The sequence below is a fragment of the Drosophila ananassae genome, chromosome XR (genome assembly GCF_017639315.1).
Source record: "Drosophila ananassae strain 14024-0371.13 chromosome XR, ASM1763931v2, whole genome shotgun sequence".
In the NCBI taxonomy this organism is placed as follows: domain Eukaryota; kingdom Metazoa; phylum Arthropoda; class Insecta; order Diptera; family Drosophilidae; genus Drosophila; species Drosophila ananassae.
Window position 1 is genome coordinate 17,526,393 of NC_057932.1, and position 13,371 is coordinate 17,539,763.

Below are 13,371 nucleotides of genomic sequence, written 5' to 3' on the forward strand. Positions count from 1 at the left end.
TTTTTATAGTTTTTTTTATTAGAAAAAAAAAATTATAGTTAAAACGAATATAAAATCAGTGCCATTATAAAATAAAAATTATACAAAATAATTAAGTAAAAAAATAGTAAAAAAAAAGTTAAATTTTTTACAAAAAAAAAAACTGATAAGCTCTATCTCTCTCGCACTTTATCTGTAAAAGCGTGTGTGTGTTTGTAAATATATATATATTTATATATCAGTTATAACTATATATATATTTCAAAATTTATAAATATTAAAAATATAATCAATAATTTTTTTTTATAATTATTTACAGTAAACTTTTTCCTATAAAAGCTGCATAAATTCTACTTTCTTTTGAAACTTTTATGCGAGTTGTTCGAAACAAAAAAAAAAAAACCAAAAATAACAACAAAAAAATCTAAAAAAAATTGACAAATATTTTTTAGTGTTTTCTATTTTTTTTTTGTAAATTTTTTTTACTGTGAATTGTTAATCAGAAATCGGGAATTTCTGCGATAACTCAACGGAAGCTGATAAAAAAAAAAATAATAAAAACAAAAAAAGAAATAAACGTCATAGCCGGAGAGTAAGAAGAAGCATTACGTCGAGCCCCAAAAGAAGAAGCAGAAATTAATCTCCAATTTTTGAGTTTCATCTCAAGGAATATATATATATATATATAGATATCGTATATATATATTTTTAAGACCTAAGGTCTGAGGTGAGTTTTTTGAGTGGAAATTGTAATAGGTTTTAGAGAGCGACGTCTGCGCAGAGTTATCGTTGGCCAGGGGGGGTCGATTTTGGCCAAGAGGGCGGGGCTGTGGGCCAGTTAACTGCCAAAAGAGCAAAAAAGCGGAAAAGAGACGAAACAACAACAAATGCACACCGCAGAAGAAGAACAAGCTGCAAAACCAACAGCAGCAGCACCAGCAGCACCACCATTACCAGTACTGCCTGGGAAAATCATAAAAAAAAAAAATACAAAATATATATACAAATAACAACAAAAATTGAGACAAAAAAAAAAATAGAAAAAAAAAAACGAAATAAACGCGGAAAATCCTAAAAAAGGCAGTTGACAGTTTCCGCAGCCGGAGAACGGCAGGCATGCTGGAGAAGCCTCCGGGAAAGCCTACAAATTACAACAATTAAATAATAAATAAAAAATTAATATTCAAAAAACATAAAGCAATAATCACAAGCAATATTTACAAAAAAAAAAGCGAATATATTTTTTTTTATAAAACCATTTTTTTTTCTTGTTGTGCCAAAATGAAAATAAAAATCTACCAAAAATAAAGTGTTTAGTGAAAATTAAAAAAAGGAAAAAGAATGCCAAAAATTATAAGAAAAATAAATAAAATAATAAACAAAACATAAAGTGTTCCATTTAAAAATCAAAACAAAAAAATATATAAACAAAAGTAAAAAAATAAAGTGCTTAAATTTATTTGTTGTTTATTTATATTTTTTGAAACAAAAACAAAAACAAACAACAACCGGAAAACATTTATTTGCAAGCGGCGTTTTATACACTGAGAGAAAAAGGAGAAGCTGAGCAGAACGTGGAGACAAAAGGTAAGTGACCTTCTCTTAAACAAGCAACCCCCCTTTGCCACCCCCGCACCACCTCTCTCAAAAAAAGCAACAACAAACTCCCAAAAACAAACACAGAAACAGAAACCGTGAAGCAATTAAAAATTCTCATCTCAGTGAGCTTACCCCCCAACCCCTAACACAAAAAAAGGGAAAATGTTTTGGGAAAAAAATTCTATTGCCTACTTTAAGGCGTTTAAAGGGGTAGCCCCATAAAAAAATATAGGAAAAGAGAATAGGGAGAGGAGGGATGGTCTCTCCTGAACAAAAAAGAAGGCCAGAGGCTGGACACTGTCGGCAAACATTTTCTAGCTTTTTTTTTTTTTTCTTTTTTTTGTTTTTGGTTTTGTGCGGCTGCTGCCTTATTTTTATTGAATTTTATTTTTCGCTCGAGGAGAGCGCCTGCGTTGCGAAATCCCAAAGAGAGCCATAGAGAGGAAGAGAGAGTGTGCAGAGTCCATTACTCAACATTGAGTCTATTTTTGTCCTCCGAGAATCCTCTAAGGCTAAGGATGTTGCAAAAAAAAAAAATAGAAAACCCAAAACACGCACATGGTCTCTCTAAGGAGATGAAAGCATCGCCGAAGGGAGAAAGTTCCTTAGAGAGAGTGAGAGTTCCAGAGAGAGAGAGAGAGTGAAAGAGGATGTTTTGAGAGCAGCTCAATTTGAGCTTGAGTTTTCGAAAAAAGAGTGAGGTTTTCGGGACAGTGGCTAGGATTTTTAAATAATACTCTGTTATTAAAAAAAAAAATGGAATTATTTTTTTTAAGACTTTGTTGTTTAAAGAAGACAAGTTTTAATATATATTTTTAATATAATTTATTTAATATATATTTAATATATATTATATATTATATATATATATATATAATTTAATATATATTAAAGAAATTAACCTTCTAGTGTCTTTAAATTAATTTATTTTTTAAGTTTCTTCTTTTAAGAATATTAAAATACTAAAAAAAAGTTAAGGACTACATATAAAGTTGTGGTTTTTCTCACAAAACTTAAATTTTATTTAAAAAAAATTGAATAAAAATTAATTGAAAATAAAAAAAAGCTACAATTTATAAATAAATATTTGTAGAATTCAAAATACTACAAAAAGGAATTTGAGAACTAAGAATTTTGAGAAAATAAGAAGAGATATAATTTAAAAAGTTTTTTTTAAATAATAACAATATTTATCATTAATTAGGAACAAATTATTTTTTTCTTAAAAATGAACTATAAAAATCCAACTTTATTAAAATGAGTAAAATTTCGAGTTCCTTTTTGAGTTTAATTTTGAGCCGGACTCTGAGCCCTTTTTTTGAGTGACTCCCTTTGGGGGAGGCTGTTCCCCACGAGTGAGTTTCGTTTTAGCCGAGTTTGAGTCGGTTTTGTGCAGACTTTGGGTTCATGGCCCAAAACACAAATACAGAGACACGTAACCAAAAGAGGCAGCTTTTTTAGCCATGGATTCCTGCCGCATCGCATTTGTATCTGCAGGGTCCAAAAAATGAAGGCCTTCCCCTCCCCCCCTCTCCTCCAAAAAAAAGGAGGACTTCACACCCCACCCATCCCCTTTCTTTTTGTGTTACTTAACTAAGGTTCTCCTGGCATCGTTTTCAGTTTCCTCAGAACCATTTTTCGCCATTGGTTTTTTGGTTTTTTTTTCTACGTTTTTTTTTGTACGCTGCTGTCTTCTCTACGGTGCTACATCCTTTTCTCCTTTTTTTTCCTGGCGTCTTTCTACCATTTTTCTCCATTCTTTTCGGGCCGTCTTTGTTGCGTCTTTTTTGGGTGCCACTTCCGCCACTGAAGCAACAACAAATTGGCGCCATTAGTGAAATTGTAATCAAGGCATTAGCATATATATACATTCTCCTACTTTCTTTACTTTCTCTGGAATATATTCCCTGTTATAACATACATACACGTGTGTGCTGTGTTTACCCAAGCCGGAAGTATCCTTTCAAGGATATTTGTTCGGGCCAAGAAAGAAAGATGGCAGCCAGATCCTTTCGACCAATTCACATTGGCAAGGTCATTCACTTGATGGTCGAAAATTTGCTGGCCATTTTTAGGGAGGATAGCCTCTTTTTTACCTGAATTTATGGGGGGGGGGTTTCTCTGGTCAATAATATATATGGAGGGGCGATTGTTACGCTTTTTAATTAAGAACTGATTAAAAAAAGGGTCTACAAAAAAAGAAAGAGTTAAGAAATATAATAACATATTATTTGTTGAGTTTTTGGCATTCAGTTTCATTGAAAGATTGAATTCTTATTCATTTTTCCTAAATGTCCCTTATAAAAATTCCCTAAAAAGTAGGCAACAAAAATTTACATTCCTCTCTGAAATACCAGCTATTTCCGGTATTTTTAGTTAAAACCTAGAAATGTTTGTATTTAAATTTGAATTTAAATTTAAAAATAAGAAACCTTCAAGAAAATTTTATAAATAATTTTTTTTATATTTTTCCTTAAACTTTTTCAAATTCCACAAAATATTTCTTTTTCTATTATTTCTATAATTTAATTTTTATTATTTTTATTAGATATACATATATTCTTCTTTATATTTTGTATATTACAATTATTCATATTAATTTTTCATTTAACAACTGCGTCATCCATTAATTGTTAATTAATGAGCACTTTACAAGCTATTTAAATAGCCATTTCGTGTGCTTTTTATTAACAATTTGCATTTGAAATGGTTTTCCAACACCTACGTATTATTCTTTATTGTTTATAATATTATAGAGTCTTGGAAAAGGTTTTCCTAAAAATTCAATTTAAAAGATTTTTCAAAGGAAACCCTAAAAAGGAGTCGAACTTTCCCCAGGGAAGTCACTTTCTCAACCCTATTTTTCCCATAATAACACTCATTAGGGACACACACATTTTAAAGTTGAATCGAAAGCAATTTGGCCTTCTTTTATTTATCTATTATTTTGTTTTTTTGGCATTTCGGTTTCTTTGCCCGTCCAATCAACACAAATCGGTGGAAAACAAACCCCAAACCGGAAAGAAAAAAGATTTCCAAACAGAAAACATTGTCAAATAGTGTAAAGCAAATGTTTTTCTTTTTTTTTTTTTTTGTAAGAGGTGACCAAAGAGCATGTTGTAACACACATCCATATACGTATTTATTTTATATTTGTTGAGGGAACAAAAAATTGAAGGAAAAAAAAAGATAGTCTAACCACCGACAGGGGGCGCCACTAATGAGGCCCTTGGGGAACATATTAAACTTCAGACCGAAGAGAAAAACCAAACACTCGCACACAGCACACACTCACACACACATGTTGTTATTTTTGTTACCATGCAAAAGCGGTAACTTTTGTCCAGGGGCATGGCCACAAAGGGGGTTCAAAATGTTGCCAAAACGGAAAGCATTTTCTTTGCAACTTGAGAGGAACTTTTTAATTTAAAAAACAAATAAGAAAGGGGCAAGTAGTACCAGGTACTGACTGTGCTTGTTGGGAAATATAATTTTTTGTAGCATACTTTTTAGGGTAATTTTTAGAGGCATAGAAAATAAGTTTTTAAATCTTTCTAGGCTAGAACTATGACATTAAAATAATTTTATTATATTTAAAAGCAAGAAAAAAAAAATATATATAAAAGTAAAATCAAACATTCAATTTTCTAATAAAAAAAATATACAAAAATCTTCAAACTCTTTAGAAACTTTCTCCAAAATTTTTCTCTCCCATTGTTTTTATTTATTTAAAATTCTGCCTTTTGGCAAAGACAAATCGCAGCGGGTTCGACTCCCGTTTCTTAAAACAAAACAAAAAAAAAAAAAGGAACCGAAAAACTTCGACGCTCAACTGACTCACAAAATTAAAGTAATAATAACTTTTTTTCACCTCCCCTGCTGCTACAAAAAAAAAAAAAATCTGTAACTTTTATATTTTCCCTTTGTTTCTTCTTTTTTTTCCCCACTTTCTACTTTCCACTTTTCTCATCTTCATCATTTTCATTTCTCCTCCGAGTCTGAGTTCGTGTGTGGGAAAAGTTTTTGAAGAAAAAAGAAAATGACTTTTCGCCTGCCAATGGAAATCAATTTAAAGAAATTATGCATTTTTTATATTTTTTAAATATTTATGCTAGTTTTAAAAATAAGACAGACATGTCCAAAACATGTTTAAAGTTTATAAATCTTACATTTTGTTGCATACTTCTTGGGAAAAGTTGGAAATCCGTTTTGAAAATGTGTGTGTTTAAAAACACTCTCACGTCTTGACTGCGTTTTTGTTTTTGTTGGCTTGTTCTGCGACAAAACAAACAAACAAACAACAAAAAGGAAAACAAAAATGGGGAAAAATGGGGAAAGCCAAGGAACAGCTGCAAACACCAGAGGCAAAGTCAAAGTTGAGAGTGGCCCAAAGTAATATTAATGGGCATGGCAGTTCATTGTTTAAATTTCCGCCTCGCCCAGGCCATGCCTCGACTTTGTGCCCCAAACCAGCCATTTTCCGCATTGAATTTTTGCCCTTGGCTTATTAGTGGCAAGTGCAGGAGGAAAGTGCCAGGACTCGCCTACCCACCACTCTTACTCCTTCCTACCCCAAAAAAAAAGGCAGCCTACACAAATAAATGCACTGAGCGAGAAATTGGGGACTGAAACGGAATTATGTATTTTTTTTAACTTTTTTTTTTTAAGCTAAAATTCAAATTTATATTTTTTCCTCTTCCTTATAATTCTCAATCAGTTTTAGCTTAGCTCTCTCGGCAGCCATTTGGAATTTCTTGTTTCCTTATAATTCCCAACCTGTTATTTTTAAGAGCAAAGGTAAAAAATCAAGGGAAAAGTTAAATTTAATGAAAAAACTTGCTAATTTTCTTCAGTGCTAATGATGACTTAGAGAAAAAAATATTTATTTTTTTTTGGGGCAGGCAGGTCAAGAAACACTCGGCAATTATTTGCATACAACACTTTGTAAGTGAAAGCAAGATGGCAATAAAATGTAAAGGTATTGGTGTTTAGATACGAATGTGTTTGTATGTGAGAGTGTGTGTGTGTGTATGAAAAGCGTGAAAATGTTGGCTAAAAGGAGCCAGAGAAGAAATGAAAAATCATAAATAAATCAACAAACATTTGAACCGAACTTTATATGCCCTGAGGTTCATTTGAAAACTAAAGAAAATTTATGAATAAATATGGAAATTGCATACACAGGAGGATTTCAAGAAAAGCGTTAAAAAAAATATAAAAAAGAGAAATAAAGAAAGAAAAATATGAAAAGTTGAAAAGAAAATGAAAGTTGAATAATTTAGAAGTTAGAGTTTCTTTTTTTTTTCTTATATTTAAGGCATTAAAATTTATTATTTGACTAATAAATCAAGGGAAGTCTTTTAAAGTCAAGAATTAAAGTAAAAGATTTGGATATTTTGGAGATTTAAAATAAATTAGAGTTTTCTTTCTAGAATTTTTACAAAAGAAAGTTTAATTTAAAGTCTAAAATGGAGTTATTTAAACTTGTATCATTAATTTAAAATTTTTATAAACATTTCAAGAAATCAATAAAAAAAAAAGAAGATTAAAATAATACCCCTACATATTTCCAATAAAATGCCAACAATTTTGAACCAAAAAGCAAACAATAAAATTTAAGGACTACAGGAAAAAGGACATGTCCTGCTTATTATTATGAAAATGCCGTTTGTCGAATGTCAAAATGCCAGGACGAATACAAATACAAGGCATTTCCACCAACAACAACAACAAGAAAACAATATACAAAATAGTACAAGCGACAGGGAGATGCCACTTGATGGGTGTGAAAGAGACGGGTGTAAGTGGGGCAAGAACAGAAAGAGAGCGACAGAGAGGTAGAGTGCGAAAAATTCCTGAAGTTTTTAGCGCCAAGAAAGACCGCAAGCCCTCTGGCTTTCGTTCTGCTCCTTCTCTCCAGACAGGACATGCCAGGACACCCCACTCCACCCACTCCTCCCACTTTCTCCGGGCACTTTCTCTCGGTGTATGTTTGTCCAGGGCTTGGTCTGGCATTTTAAGTGATTTAATGTTTGGTTTTTGGTTCTCCAGCAGATGAAGTTAAGGTAATATCGAGGGTCCTTCGCTGAAAGTGTAGGGGGGGAAAGTGGGAGAAAATGGGAGAAAGTGGAAGAAAGTAGAGGGAAAGTAGGGAGAAGTTGATGAAAAAAATGCTGGCGTTGCCAAAAAAATATTTCCCAGCAAATGTTACGCATACTCAGCATAAATCTGACCATCCACAAACATTATGAAGGGAAATATATATCCTTTCAACCCCTCCCTCTTCTCTTTTCCCCTCCTTCACCCCAAACACATTAGGAGAAAATTGTGAAGAGGAAAGGGAGAAAGTCATTGGGATTCTGGGTAAAAATTTATGCCACAGGTGCTGACTCTGAAGCCACTCTGAATCACATTGTTACCCACAATTAAACGCATTTTCCATGCTTTTCCCCCCACATCTCCCCCGGGATGAGGGGAAAAACAGATGGAAAATCTGAAAGCCATGTGGCTTCTCTCTGACTTTTTTGTTTCCAAAAACTTTTGCCATTAAGTCAAGTCTTGAGGAATAATAAAGATAAAACAGGATCAGCAGCGAGTAAATTAATTCAAAGTCTATTTCAAGTTTAAAGTTTATTCAAGTAATTACATTGGCTATTAAATCAAAGTGTTATTAGTTGGGTCTCTCTTTTTTTTTTTTTTCTATTAAAAAATATTAGTTTTTAAATTCAAACTTAAATACTAACTAAGAACAATAAATATTATTTTTAAATACTTTTTAAATAATAATTTGTGTAAAAAGTATGCTTTAAAAATCATGCATTTTAGCATTTTAGAACGATATAATATTTAAAATAAATATTTCTTATATTTTTATTTTCTAACTTATCCTTTCCTGACTATTCTCACACTTTAAAACCACATAAAAAGCACATTATTCGAAAAAAGCATGCTTTTTAGAACAAAGTGTTTTAAACAAAAAACTCTTTTGACAAAAAGCCCCTAAAAAAAACTCAAATGTTCACCTTTAACTGCCCTGCCATATCCTGGCATTTGAAAGTCCTGCCACGACTCATTAACTTCATTGGCATTGATGTCGGTGTCCTGTGTGTCCTGTGCGTGGGTGTGTGTGGAGACTTTCAGTTTCAAATTTCAACAGAATCAGGACCTGAAATACCCACAAAAACACCGAAAACCATTCATTTGCCTGGAGGTCCTGTGGTGCGTGTGCATGTGTGTGTGTGTGTGTGTATGATAGGGGGTTAGGTTAGGTTTAAGGGGGAGGGGGAAGGGGGGATATCATGCATTCAACCACGCCCAGGGGCTTAAACACCCAGTCAATGTTGTGACTGCCACTTGTCGTCCTTCAATTGTCCCCGAAACTCTGGATTTTTGTGCTGACATCGTCTAATTTCAATTTATTTAGCCTACCACAATGACAACGCACAAAATGCACTTCAAATGGGCACTGAGAAAAAATGCTTGTTAATTATAATTAATAAAAATAACTAATTAATTAATAAATAATTATTAAAAATTTATTTTTCTTGGAAAATGTATTAGAAGTGATTAGAAAATAATATTTCTATAGTTGTGCTATAGTTCTAATATTTTTTTTTTTAGTGTAACTAAAGTGTCAGGCTAATTTGGATGTCCTTTGGCTTCTTTCAATTTTTTTTTTTTTCCATATTGCTGAGCTTCGCCACTTTGGTCTTCGAAGTCAGCATTTTCCGCCCGGCATTCAAAGATTTTCCTTGCCTGCCCCTCCCACGACCCTTTTGGAAAATCACTTTTCCTGTCCTGTCCTTTAGTCCTGTACTAGGCTGTATTGTTGGCCCAGCAACCGAAAAATCAACAAGTGAAAATGCAAATGTGAGTATTTATTAAGCGCTTTAAACATTTGCCTTCTCTGTCGCATTTTCTCTTGTCTTTTTTTTGTTTTTTTTTTTTAAATATATATTTTCTTCTCCTTCTTTTTTTTTTGTAAATTTTATTATTTCTCTTTTTTTTAAGAAGGGGCCAATTTTTTTTCCATCAACAGGTTACCCCATAAGAAGGTCACAAGGTAAACAATTTGCTTTGCTTTTTATGTCGCTCGTGTGTTTTTTTTTCTTTTGCTTTTTCGGGGTTTTTTGTTGTTTGTTTGGTTGGCTGAAGCATTAAAATGGAAATTCATGGCCCGGGCCAATTGAAAATTCAACAGGAAAATTTATAAACGATTTCTTTGTGCTTTCTCGCTGGCATCTCGCTTGGCTCTCGTAATTGCGCGTGAGCTGGCATCTTCATTTCCTGTCGACTGTCTTGATTAAACGTCAATAGGATTAAAGTATTCGTTATGGTTTTTCCTTTGGCCTCATTGGCCCCTCTCCCTCCCTTCATTTTTTTTGCATAATTTTCTTGGCAAAAAAAAAGGTAAACGTCTTACCAGAAAATAATGAAGAAAATTAAAATCAAGGCAAGTGTTGCCAGTAGATTGATTTTTATATTTATTTTATGATTCAATTTAATTTTATATAGAATTTGTAATTTTTTTAAGCAAGTTTATAGGGATAATAGAATATAAAACATAAAAAAACATTGAAAAATTAAATAAATAATTAGGAAATTTAAAATTCTTTTTAGTAAAAGGAAAATTAAACAATTTCCTTAATCTTAATAGGTATTTTAATAAATAACTAAAATATATATAGAGTCTCTTATTTTTCGAGTAATTATCCCTCTATCTATCAGCCGTACATTATGCGGCAGCTCTTCAAATAAACTCGGTGTTTTATATTCCATTATTTACTATTTAAAATCAATTTAAAGATTAATAGCTTTTTAATATTATACATAAAGCTTAAACTTTTTTTCATGATTTTAAATATTAAAAATAATTCTTACAAGATTTTCATACTTCCAAAAATCTCTAGTATTCTTTTCAATCCATTCTCCACCTAAGCAATTAGTTTCAATTTTTTATTAAGCACAATAGTCCACCCAAAAATTAAAGAATTAGAAAACAAATCCGTGGCAGTGCCTCAAAAATGTCTATAATTAAATTAAAACGATTATTTGCTTTTCTTGAACATTTTCCTGGTCGGGGGAGGGGGACAAATCCAATCCCCAAAAGAGGAGTGTGCGTGTCAGCGAGGATGGGAATGAGTGGAAAACTTCGCTTTTCCTCAGGTCTTCAGTCCCAGTCCCAGTCCCAGACCCAGGGGGTGAAATTCTTAATGAGCCAAGTCAACGACGATACCTCCCTCTTTCCCTTTATTTTTGACAACGCCTCTGGCCCCCATTCCCACGACAGTTCTTTGGCTTCTGTGTGCCTTGGAATGCAAATTAATTTAAAACAATTTCTTTTCTGGTTTGGTGGCCCCGACAAACTAATAAAGTATATAAAATATTCGACTATATACCTTTATAATATATAAATATGTATATGTGTGTGTGTGTTTTTGGGTGTCTTGAGTACCACGCCCAAAAATAAGCATCATTAGGCGCTTAGAAGGCGGGAAGGTTGAAGATGATTTTTCAAAAAAAAAAAAAAAAAAAAATTGTTGGCATTGCATTTGGCGAAAATGGGCGACAGCTGGAAGATGCCTTGAGGGCATTTTCATTTTACAAGAAAACCCAGGCTCAAGTTACCAAAGTGTGGATAAAAAAAATAAGAGGGAGGCAAAAAGAAAGTGGGCGTGGCAGGCAGGTCTTTACGCCACAAATGAAGAAAATGTAGGCGGCGGTCCTTTTCAGAAAAGCAAAAGCGTGTCGGGCCAAAAAAATAAAACCTAAAAAACAGCGTCAAGGTGTTTGTAACGAAAAAGTAAGGAAATCTAAGCACTGAGAGAAATTTTTATATATTTTTTATAATATAAAAAAAAAATTAATATGCCATAATATTTATTTAAAATAAAAGAAAACGAAATATATCCTTGAAAAAATAATTTTTAAAAAATTATATAAATTATAAAAATTATACAAATTATATTTCTCAGTGCCTTAAAAACCAGCAAGTGGATGAGAAAGTGCTACCAACACCCACACTATCCCACACACACACACACCACTCACAAAAACACACTCATATTCAGGAGCCTTTTTTGCGTGTAAAAGGACCTTTACGGTGCTGCTTCTTTTCAGCCTTTGCCTTTTTTAAAATTGCGTATTGGCAGCCTCCTCTTCGCTCTTCATTCTTCATTCTTCACCTTAAATGAAATGAAACGCCAAAATGAAGATGGATCGCATAACAGCCACAGAAGCACCAACAACAACTAACAAAAAGTAAAATATTAAATAAAAACATTTATCCCCAGAAAGGCACTCCCAAGTACGGCTATTAGGTAGGGGGGGACTCTATGCAAAGTTCTATGAAATTGTAATACAAGGGCTTCAGAAAAGATTCAATCTTAATTAGTGCTCTTCACGACTTTCTGTTCTTGGAACTAGGACTTTGATTGATTTCACTTTTCTTTGGAATTTTACAGAAACATGGTCTCGTACTCAGAGCTTTTTCCAACACTTTTAAGGGGACTCCTCATAAAATTTGAGAAAAAATCTAAAAAATATTTTGTTCCCAGATTTGGATGCAGATCGAAGGGGAATCGATCCACAAATCGATTAAGGTATTCCTTTTAAGAATCGGATGAGAATTGCCAAAGATATGGCCTTCGATCGGGGTCATATAGGGCATTTTTGAAATTCTGAAGGGGACCCCCAGAAAATTTTGGAAAAATTTGAAAAAATATTTTGTTCCCAGATTTTGATGCAGATCGATGGGGAATCGATCCACAAATCGATTGAGGTATTCCTTTTAAGAATCGGATGAGAATTGCCAAAGATATAGCCTTCGATCGGTGTCATATGAGGCTTCCCATGCAGTTTTGAAATTCTGAAGGGGACACCCCAGAAAATTTTGGAAAAATTTGAAAAAATATTTTGTTTCCAGATTTTGATGCAGATCGAAGGGGAATCGATCCACAAATCGATTAAGGTATTCCTTTTAAGAATCGGGTGAGAATTGCCAAAGATATAGCCTTCGATCGGGGTCAAATGGGGCTTCCCATGCATTTTTGAAATTCTGAAGGGGACCCCCAGAAAATTTAATTTTGGAAAAAATCTAAAAAATATTTTATTTCCAGATTTTGACGCAGATCGATGGGGAATCGATCCACAAATCGATTAAGGTATTCCTTTTAAGAATCGGATGAGAATTGCCAAAGATATGGCCCTTGATCGGGGTCAAATGGGACTTCCCATGCATTATTGAAATTCTGAAGGGGACCCCCAGAAAATTTTGGAAAAAATCTAAAAAATATTTTATTTCCAGATTTTGACGCAGATCGATGGGGAATCGATCCACAAATCGATTAAGGTATTCCTTTTAAGAATCGGGTGAGAATTGCCAAAGATATAGCCTTCGATCGGTGTCATATGGGGCTTCCCATGCATTTTTGAAATTCTGAAGGGGACCCCCAGAAAATTTTGGAAAAATTTGAAAAAATATTTCGATCCCAGACTTTGATGCAGATCGATGGGGAATCGATCCACAAATCGATTAAGGTATTCCTTTCAAGAATCGGATAAGAATTGCCAAAGATATGGCCCTTGATCGGGGTCAAATGGGACTTCCCATGCATTATTGAAATTCTGAAGGGAAACCCCCAGAAAATTTTGGAAAAAATCTAAAAAATATTTTATTTCCAGATTTTGATGCAGATCGATGGGGAATCGATCCACAAATCGAATAAGGTATTCTGTTCAAGAATCGGATGAGAATTGCCAAAGATATGGCCCTTGATCGGGGTCAAATGGGAC

The 13,371-nt window shown here is 33.2% G+C and overlaps 1 protein-coding gene across 3 annotated transcripts in view; it reads left to right on the plus strand.

Moving 5' to 3' along the window:
• Positions 1–1,391: 1,391 nt before the first annotated feature.
• LOC6502358 (cAMP-specific 3',5'-cyclic phosphodiesterase) overlaps positions 1,392–13,371 on the plus strand; it is a 193,267-nt gene continuing 181,287 nt past the window's right edge. For 2 of the 3 annotated variants that reach the window (XM_032452061.2, XM_032452062.2), the window contains exon 1: positions 1,393–1,566. The gene's annotated coding sequence lies outside the window, so the exon portion shown is untranslated. Of the gene's footprint in view, positions 1,567–13,371 lie in introns of all 3 variants that reach the window. The other variant, XM_032452063.2, reaches the window with a different exon arrangement.